This window comes from Theropithecus gelada, chromosome 14, assembly GCF_003255815.1.
Source record: "Theropithecus gelada isolate Dixy chromosome 14, Tgel_1.0, whole genome shotgun sequence".
In the NCBI taxonomy this organism is placed as follows: domain Eukaryota; kingdom Metazoa; phylum Chordata; class Mammalia; order Primates; family Cercopithecidae; genus Theropithecus; species Theropithecus gelada.
In genome coordinates this window covers 19468197-19477859 of record NC_037682.1, presented here as the reverse complement: position 1 = coordinate 19477859, position 9663 = coordinate 19468197, and the positions used below count along the sequence as shown (strand labels likewise).

Genomic DNA, 9663 nt, shown 5'->3' with positions numbered 1-9663 from the left:
CAAAGCAGATCTGCACATATATAAAAACCTGATTTATGACAGAGATGGCATCACAGACCACAGGAAAAGGATAGATTATCTAACAAGTGGTGCCCACAATTTGTTATTCACATGGGGGGAAGATAGATCTCTATATCATACCATCTCCAAAAGTAAGTTCTGTGTAAATTAAAAGCAAAATATACAAGGCAAAACTTTAAAACTGTCAGAGAAAATTGGAATTCCTTTATGATGTTTGACAGGGAAAGATTTTCTATACAAGGTACAAAATGTACTAGCCGTAAAATAAAAAACTGATATAGTATATTAAAAATAAGAACTTCTTTCAAAATACATCTTCAAGAAAGCGAGAAGGCAAGCCACACAGTGGGAGAAGGTATCTGGAACGTATGTAACTGACAAATGAATATAAAATCAACTTTTCCTATAGCCGTCTGCCTGCACATCTCATCTCTTTCAGGATCTTTACTCAAATGTCATATTTTTCAGAAAACCTTTCCTGACCACTGTTCAAAAATTACAAAGCTCACCACCACTCCCTGCACTGCCTATTGCCCTTCCTGCCTTTTTCTTTTTATTAGACAGAGTCTTGCTCTGTTGCCCAGGCTGGAGTGCAGTGGCACAATCTCAGCTCACTGCAGTCTCCACTTCCTGCATTCAAGCAATTCTCTTGCCTCAGCCTCCTGAGTGGCTGGGACTACAGGCATATGCCACTACGCCTGGCTAATTCTGGTATTTTTAGTAGAGCTTCACCATATTGGTCAGTCTGGTCTTGAACTCTTGACCTCAAGTGATGTGCCCTCCTCAGCCTCCCAAAGTGTTGGGATCACAGGCATGAGCCACCATGCCCGGCTCTCACCTTATTTTTAACCTCAACATTTATCATTGCCATACATACTATCTATTTAACTAAATGATTTGATTGCCTGCCTCCTGCTGTCCCCAATAGACTATAAACTTTGAAATGAGACCAGGAATTTTGGTGTATTTTGCTCGCTGCATACATAATACACAAGAGTGCCTGGTACATAGGTGCCCAGTAAATATTTGTTGATTAAACAAACTCTTACAAATCAATAATAAAATACCAACAGCCCAGTAGAAAAATGAGCAAAAGATTTAAACAGGCATTTCACAAAATAAAAAACACAACTAGTCAATAAACATATAAAAAGATGCTCAAGTTTATTAATAATCAGGGAAATGCAAATAAAACCAAAACTAGATACTATTTTACACCCACCAGATTGGCAAACATTAAGAATTCTGACAGTTCTAAGTATTGGCAAGGATGAAGAGCAAAGGAAATTCTTAATACACCTGCTATTGGGAGTATAAAATTGAAGAGCCTCTTTGGAAAACAATTTGGGATTATCTTGTAAAGGTAAACATGTGCCTAGCCTATACACCAGTTGATCTGTTCTTAGATGTACAACCTGAAGCAGCGCTACTCAAAGTATGGTCCTGGTGCTGACATGTGAATAATCTGTTAGAAATACAGAAAGTTCGAGTAAGCATGTAAAAAAGTTCATAGCAACTTGATACTGACACACTATATTTATTTGTTTAGACATTTAAAAAATCATAGTGAAATATCCATAATATAAAATTGACCATTTTAACCATTTTAAGCATACAATTTGGTGACATTAAGTACATTCACATTGTCGTGCAACCATCACCACCATGCATCGCTAGAACTTTATCTTTCCAAACTGAAATTACATACTGATTTGGTTTAGCTGTGTCCCCACCCAAATCTCATCTTGAACTGCAGCTCCCGTAATCCCCACATGTTGTGGGAGGGACCCAGTGGAGGTAATTGAATCATGGGGGCCAGTTTCTCCATGCTGTTCTCGTGATAGTGAGTGAGTTCTCACGAGATCTGCTGGTTTTATAAAGGGCTTCCCCCACACCTCCGCCCCCGCCCCCCGCTTCGCTCAGAGCTTCTGTTTGCTGCTGTTGTGTGAAGAAGGATGTGTTTGCTTCTCCTTCCGCCATGATTGTAAGTTTCCTGACGCCTCCCCAACCATGCTCAACTGTGAGTCAATTAATCTTCTTTCCTTTATAAATTACGCCGTCTCGGGTATGTCTTTATCAGCAGCGTAAGAACAGACTGATACACGTACCAACAATTTCCCATTCTCCCAGCCCCTATCAGCAACCATTCTACTTTCTGTCTTTATGATCTTGACTACTCTAAGTACTCATGTAAGTGGAATAATATAGTTTTGTCCCTTTGTGACTCATTGATTTCACTTGGCCTCATGTCCTCAAGGTTCATTCACGTTGTAGCATGTGTCAGAATTTACTTCCTTTCGAAGGGTGAGTAATATTCTTTTGTATGTTTCTACCACATTTTGTTTATCCATTCATCCATCAGTGGACTTTTGGGTTGCTTCCATATTTTGTCTGTTTTTTTATTTGAGACAGAGTCTCGCTCTGTGGCCCAGGCTGGAGTACAGTGGCGCCATCTGGGCTCACTGCAAGCTCCGCCTCCTGGATAGCTGGGACTACAGGCGCCCGCCACCACGCCCGGCTAATTTTTTTTTTTTTTTTTTTCAGTAGAGACGGGGTTTCACTGTGGTCTCTATCTCCTGACCTTGTGATCCGCCCGCCTGGGACTCCCAAAAGTGCTGGGATTACAGGCGTGAGCCTCTGCGCCTGGCTATATTTTGTCTTTTGTGAAAAACTGCCACACTGTATTCATTGGATTATAATTTATGCCTGTTGAATATAATAATTAAAAATTCGGGTTTATATTTTGTATGTCTTTGAATTCTTAAAATTTCATTTTCCAAGTAGTTAATTTTTGTTGTATTTTTACAAAAGTATCTGTGACAGATTGGAAAAAATTTTAAAACTCACATAGGTAGTTTAAGAAGCACCACCCTAGAGCAAGGGCTTTCAAACTTTTCTATGAACTATAGTAAGAAAATTTCATTAGCCGGGCGTGTTGGCGTGCACCTGTAATCCCAGCAACTCGGGAGGCTGAGGCAAGAGAATTGCTTGCACCCGGGAGGCAGAGGTTTCCGTGAGCTGAGGCAAGAGAATTGCTTGCACCCGGGAGGCAGAGGTTTCGGTGAGCTGAGATCGTGCCATTGCACTCCAGCTCTGGGCAACACAGCAATACTCCATCTCGGAGAAAAAAAAAAAAAGAAATAAAGAAAAAGAAAATCCCTTCACATCATAACCCAGGATACACAAAACGTACCTAAAAAAGAAGTTTCATGGAGATACTTAGAAAGGAACTGAGTTTATACATGAAAGGAATTCAGTTTCTGCTGTTTCTTTCTTTCTTTTTTTGAAGCATTGATTGAATCTGTCAAATTGATTTTATGACCCACTAACGGCCATGAATCCCAATTGGAAAACCAGGGCTGTTGAGAAAATCTTGCACATATGTTTCAGGAGCTATGTACAAGAATGTTCCCAGTAGCATTGCTGATAAAGGCAAACACACACACACACACACACACGCACACATAAACAACCCAAACATTCACTGATAGAAGACTACATAAATTGTGATATATTTACTTAATAGAATATTACAGGGGCCCAATCAATGTTTATTGAATGAATTAATAAACAGCTGTGAAAATGAAGTACAGCTACACCGGGCAATTTGGAAGAATCTTAGAGATACAATGTGAAATGCAAAAAGTAAGTCACAGCCGGCTCTATACTGAAGGAAACCATTTTTATAAATCTAAAAAAGTAAGCCAAACTAAACACTCTATTGTTTAGGGTCACATATGTGTGATAAAACTATCCTAAAAAGCAAAGAAATGATAAACACAAAATCCAGGACAGCAGTTACTTCTGGGAGGTAGGCAGGGGGTGGGATTAGGAAGTAATTCACAGGTAGCCAACAGAATTGGAAATGTTATTAAGTTGGGCAGTTTATAAATGTTCATTTTATTATGTATGCTTTGTACTTAGGTATATGTTGTATATTCTCTTTTCTCTATCAAGCACTTTTTAAAGATAGAAATGTACTTGATGAAATTGGAGGACAGAATTCTACGCACATTGAGCATGCCACCTAACTCTTTCATGGATATATCAAAATGTCAATAAAATAGCTCCCCCCACACCAAGCTTCTTCCAAGACTGTGAGAAAATAGCTGATAAGCATTTGAGGGTCTGGTTGAGAAGTGTATCAAGACAAGGTTTCACATTTCCCCTTACGGCATAGCTGCCCCAGTCTCCTCCTTAGACCCATACCATCAACTCTACCCCAAACCCCAGCTGCTTCCAACAGCCACAGAATGTTCCCCTGCCTCCCTGATTGCCCATTGCTTCTAGAAATCTGGGTGGGGAACATCACACACCGGGACCTGTTGTGGGGTGGGGGGAGGGAGGAGGGATAGCATCAGGAGATATACCTAATGTAAATGATGAGTTAATGGGTGCAGCACACCAACATGGCACATGTATACATACATATGTAACAAACCTGCATGTTGTGCACATGTACCCTGGAACATAAAGTATAATAAAAAAAATAAAAATAAAGAAAAAAGAAATCTGGATGGGGGACCTGGGGTGACCAGAGTCCCTCAGACTACAAACCCCTCAAGCACAGGGGCCAAGCCTTATTCTTCTCTGTATTTATTTTTCTTTTCTTTTCTCTTCCTTTCTTTCTTTTTTTTTTTTTTTTTTTTTTTTTTTTTTTNGGGACCTGGGGTGACCAGAGTCCCTCAGACTACAAACCCCTCAAGCACAGGGGCCAAGCCTTATTCTTCTCTGTATTTATTTTTCTTTCCTTTTCTCTTCCTTTCTTTCTTTTTTTTTTTTTTTTTTTTTTTTTTGAGACAGAGTTTCACTCTTGTTGCCCAGGCTGGAGTGCAATGGCGTGATCTCAGCTCACTGCAACCTCCGCCTCCCGGGTTCAAGTGATTCTCCTGCCTCGGCCTCCCAAGTAGCTGGGATTATAGGCACCCTCCACCAGGCCTGGCTAATTTTTTGTATTTTTAGTAAAGATGCGGTTTCACCATGTTGGCCAGGCTGATCTTGAACTCCTGACCTCAGGCGATCCACCCGCCTCGTCCTCCCAAAGTGCTGGGATTACAGGTGTGAGCCACGTGCCCGGCCTCTTCTCTGTATTTCTAATCTTCAGCCCAGTGCCTGCACAGGGCAGGGGTTCTATAGTTGTTTTCCATATGAACAAAGGAAGCACTTAAGGAAAGAGGAAGTGACTAATCCCTAATACTAAGATGCTACACTGTTTGTCATTGTGGATGTATGGGATTATTTCAGGCTGTTCTGACTCATAATCAAGCCTGAGACAGAGTGATGGGCTGGCTTCCCAAAAGGTGTTTATGAATCAAAAATGTGAGAGAGAAGGTAAGATGAAGTCACAGGTAAACGTGTGGAAGCAATAGGCTCAAAAATAAAAATTAGACATCTTGGCAATTTTTAAAGTTCAACCAGACTTACCAGTAAGTTGGCGATTATTATCTTTTTATCCCCACTTTTTTTTTTTTTTTTTTGAGACAGGGTCTCACTCTGTCACTCAAGTTGGAGTGCAGTGGCGTGATCACGGCTCACTGTAACCTCCACCTCCCAGGCTCAACTGATCCTCCCACCTTGGCCTTGCAAGCAGCTGGGACCACAGCTGGGCACAGGGCCCCATGCCAAGCTCATTTTTTTATTTTTAAATTTTTGTAGAGATGGGATCTCACTATGTTGCCTAGGCTGGTCTCGAACTTCTGGGCCCAAGCAATCCTCCCACCTGGCCCTTCCAAATTGCTGAGATTACAGTTGTGAGCCACTGTGCTTGGCTCCCACTTTGATTTTTATCAAGGTGCATCACAGGGTATCCTGAGCAGAGCATGGTGGTTAGTGGTGTGAGATATGGAGACAGGGTCTGGGTTTGAATCCTGGTTCTTCCACTTACTAGATGTTATGGAATGAATGTGTGCATCCCTCCAAAATTCCTATGCTGAAATCCTAACCCTCAATGTGATGGTGTTAAGAGGTGGAGCCTGTGGGCGATAATTAGGTCAGGAGGGTAGAGCCCTGGTGATGGGATTGGTGACCTTATGAAAGCAACACAGAGAGCTCCCTTGCTGAATATCCACCACTCAAGGATACAAGAAGAAGTGGGCAGTCTGAAGCCCAAAAGAGGCCCCCACAAGCCCCTGCCCATGCCGACAGCCTGATCTCAGACTTCCAGCCCACAGAACTCGGAGAAATTAATGTCTGTTTATACGCCATCCACCTTACGGTATTTTGTTATAACAGTTTAAGTTGACCAAAATACTGGGTAACCTTGGGCAAATTACTTAACCTCTCTGAACCTCAGTTTTCCCATAACACCTACCTAACAAGAATTGCAGTGACAATAAATGATTGAGTTGATCTTCACATAGAGAACGGTGCCTGGCACACAGCATTACCACATCGGTGTTTTTAAATAAAATCCTTACCTCGATTGACAAATACTCACCCGTGTACCCATGTGCCCTCCTGTGTTCATGTATTAGTTGTCACGTGGTTGCTTACACTTCCACTGGGGGAAAGCAATTTCTGCTGCCTTTTCCATAGTAAACCCTTGAATGCTTTCATCTCAATGAAGCTTTGCTATAGGGTCCTTTGTGGGGCATGCTTAAAGTCCTGTTGTCCATGTTGGTGTCTCCTAAGATGATTGCCTTTAACATGCTTGGATTCCTGACATTCTTCCCTCAGTATGCCTAGCCCAGCATTCTCTCTTTGCTATTCTCATTGTCTCTGCTTCCTCCCCGATCACAGACTGTTGCTGCAGCCTCCTAACAGATTTCCCTGCCTCCAGTCTCTGCCACCAGTTGTTCATCCACAGTCCCGGGACACATTAAACTCTTTCTCCAGCAACGCTGTGAACATCATTCTCACCCACCCCCTGCTCCTCAGAACCCTCCACTCCCCTCATCACTGTGCAGAAAGTAGTGTTCAAATTCCTTAGCTTGACTATTCAGACCCCCATAGTTGGCCTTAGCCTCACAATCTCACTTTACCTCCCTTGACTTGTCTTTCAAAACTTTTTTTTTTTTTTTTTTTGCAGTCTAGTCATTGCCTCAACACCAGTCATGCCTACTCCCACCCAGACAACATCATCTCCTCTCCAAGCCCAAAATGCTTCCCGCCATGCCTTTGAGGCTGAGGTCTGGGAAGAAGACTCTAAGAAGAGAGAAAAGGGCACCAGTATGGAGACCCTAGAATATAAGAAAGCAGACTTAGCCTGTCTAACCTGTTCCTTGACTTGGGCATGATCCCAGGAATGGAGGAAGAATCTTCCTTTTCCTCCTCCTCCTAGAGAGGCATCAGAGCATGGGCCCTGGCTCTGTTACTCTCTGGCTGGGGAAGTTCCTTACCTACTCCGTGTCTCAGTTTTACTTAGCTCTAAAAGGGGTAGAGTAACAGTACTCGCTGGAGTGGAGCGTGGTTATGCCTCCCAGACTCTCCTTCAGGACCAGGTTACTTATTCACCCAGCTGCAAGGAGTGTTAGCTATGGACTGCTCACAATGGAGTCTTTCCTAGGAATTGCCCTCAACCGAAGGAAGCTGCATTGCCCAAGATGAGATGCCCTCGCTGGGTCGTCGTGCATCCAATCACAAGTTAGTGGGGCGTACGAAGGCCGGGTCTCCTCATCTTGATTAGACAACTCCAAAGGACCATCCCAGTTTTTGATCTCCCTGTAGAATCTCCTGAAGCCTCTGTTGTGACTGCATCAGAGCCCGACTTCTCTCTCTACCCAATCCAGGCTTCTTTCCTCTCACAGGTGTTGTTCCCAAAACTCAATAAACTGCCTACATGCAAATCTCTGCTTCCGAGTCTGTTTCCCAGGAAACCTGACCTACAACAGCAGTTATTTGGCCTAAGACAGCAGTCTCAAAAATGGGATTTGGGAGCTGTGCTGCTCACTGGCTGACTGCGTCTGAGGACCCCATTACGAACAGTAGGTGGAACAGTGGGAGCCCCCAGCATGCGGTTAGGGTGCAATTGCTAACACTTTCACTGGTGATGAGCTGGCACGGGACACAGGTAGATGTTAATGTACTAGGGGCTGCAGCACATCAAGCACTTGAGAGGTTCTGGATAAATAGCATTTGTAAAGACTGTAAAATGAGATGGCTGTTGCTGGGGGTGGTGGGTGCATAGTTTAATTGGAGAAAGACAATGAAAGGCTCAGAATGATTGATTAGTGATATAAGGCAAAGTGTAAGCACTTGAGGATATCTTTGGTAGTGTATAAAGAGACTGATCTCCTGTACTGGATGGCAGAGAAAACTAAGGATCAGGCCCAGAACTTAAATTATAAAAGCGATGAGACTCCAAAGAAGATTGAATTCTCAGTTGCAGCAGATCTGCTATGCCAAGATCAGGGACCTGATCGGAAAGAATGGGACCCTGAGACCCTCATGAAGATGCAGGCAAGGTATCGGTTGAAAGCATCTGCTTCTAAGCTCATGCACATGGCTGTTGCAGGCCTTAAATCTGCTTCCAAGCTCCTTCCTGCAGTTGCTGATAGACCTTGGTAAGTCACCGTGTGTTCTGAGTGTCCTTGCAATATAGCAGGTAGTGATGAGAGATAGACAGAGAGAGAGGGAAACAGAGAGAGACCCGAGATGGAAGCCATAGTCTTTTTGTACCCTAATCTTGGAAGTGCCATTCCATCACATCTGCCATTTTCTATTCAATAAAAAGGAGCCACCAAGTCCAGTCCACACTCAAAGGGAGAAGAATATCCAGGAAGTGAATGTCAGGAAGCAGTTATCATTGTGGATCATCTTAGAGGCTGCCTACCACAACCTCATAGACCTTTCCAGGTTCTGGAAAGGGCATGTGGCACACTTGAGAATATTATTCCAACCCATTTACTTAATGACAAGGAAAGTTGTCACTAAGAGGGCCCAGGGCAAGAAAGGGCTCCGCAACAGGCGTAAGCTGTAGTGCAAGTGGCTCTGTGGCATCTATGGTGGGAAAAGACTTGGGTTATATACTTTGTGGGCAAAGAAAAGTGGCCTGAGGTAAGAATATATACAGAATCATAGGCAGGAGTTCTTGGCTTGATTTGTGGGTCAAGGGTCTGGAAAGAGAAAGATTGGGAAATTATGGACAAGGTGATCTGGGAAAGAGGTAGGTGGATGAATCTATGGGACTGTGCACAGGTGTGAAGATCTTTATACATGAGATCTCTGCTGTAACTGCGTAACAGTTCAGTTCCCTCTGCCTAATCTGGTGTCCTCCACAGGTTTTGTTCCTGAGAGCATCCCCACTTCCTGTATGCAAATCTCTGCCTAAATATCTGTTTTCCATAGAACCCAACACTTCCCATACAGAGTCATTATAAGAATTAAATGAATGAGTATCTGGAAAAGGCTTGGAAGAGTGCCTGGCACACAGTAAGCACTGTGTAAGTGTTCACTGTTATTACCCTCCCCAATACTCTGTAGTGCCCTGCTCTCATTCCTGAAACCTAGATTAGTTCTCTTACAGCCAAACATCAGTCTTCCACTATGTAGTCCATGTCACACTGGTGATAACTGAAGAGATTCTAGGTATTTTCAGAAGTATACTGACGTGTTTTAGCCAGGCGCAATGGCTCATGCCTGTGATCCCAGCACTTTGGGAGGCCTAGGCAGACGGATTCACCTTAGGTCGGGAGTTCAAGACCA

General features: G+C 43.2%; 1 long non-coding RNA gene across 1 annotated transcript; it reads left to right on the top strand.

The window, feature by feature from the left end:
* The first annotated feature begins 1971 nt into the window (after positions 1–1971).
* Positions 1972–7805, top strand: LOC112605553. Its single transcript, XR_003115521.1, has 3 exons — positions 1972–2041; positions 5266–5369; positions 7049–7805. It is a non-coding gene; the product is annotated as an uncharacterized LOC112605553 (long non-coding RNA).
* The last annotated feature ends 1858 nt before the right edge of the window (positions 7806–9663 follow it).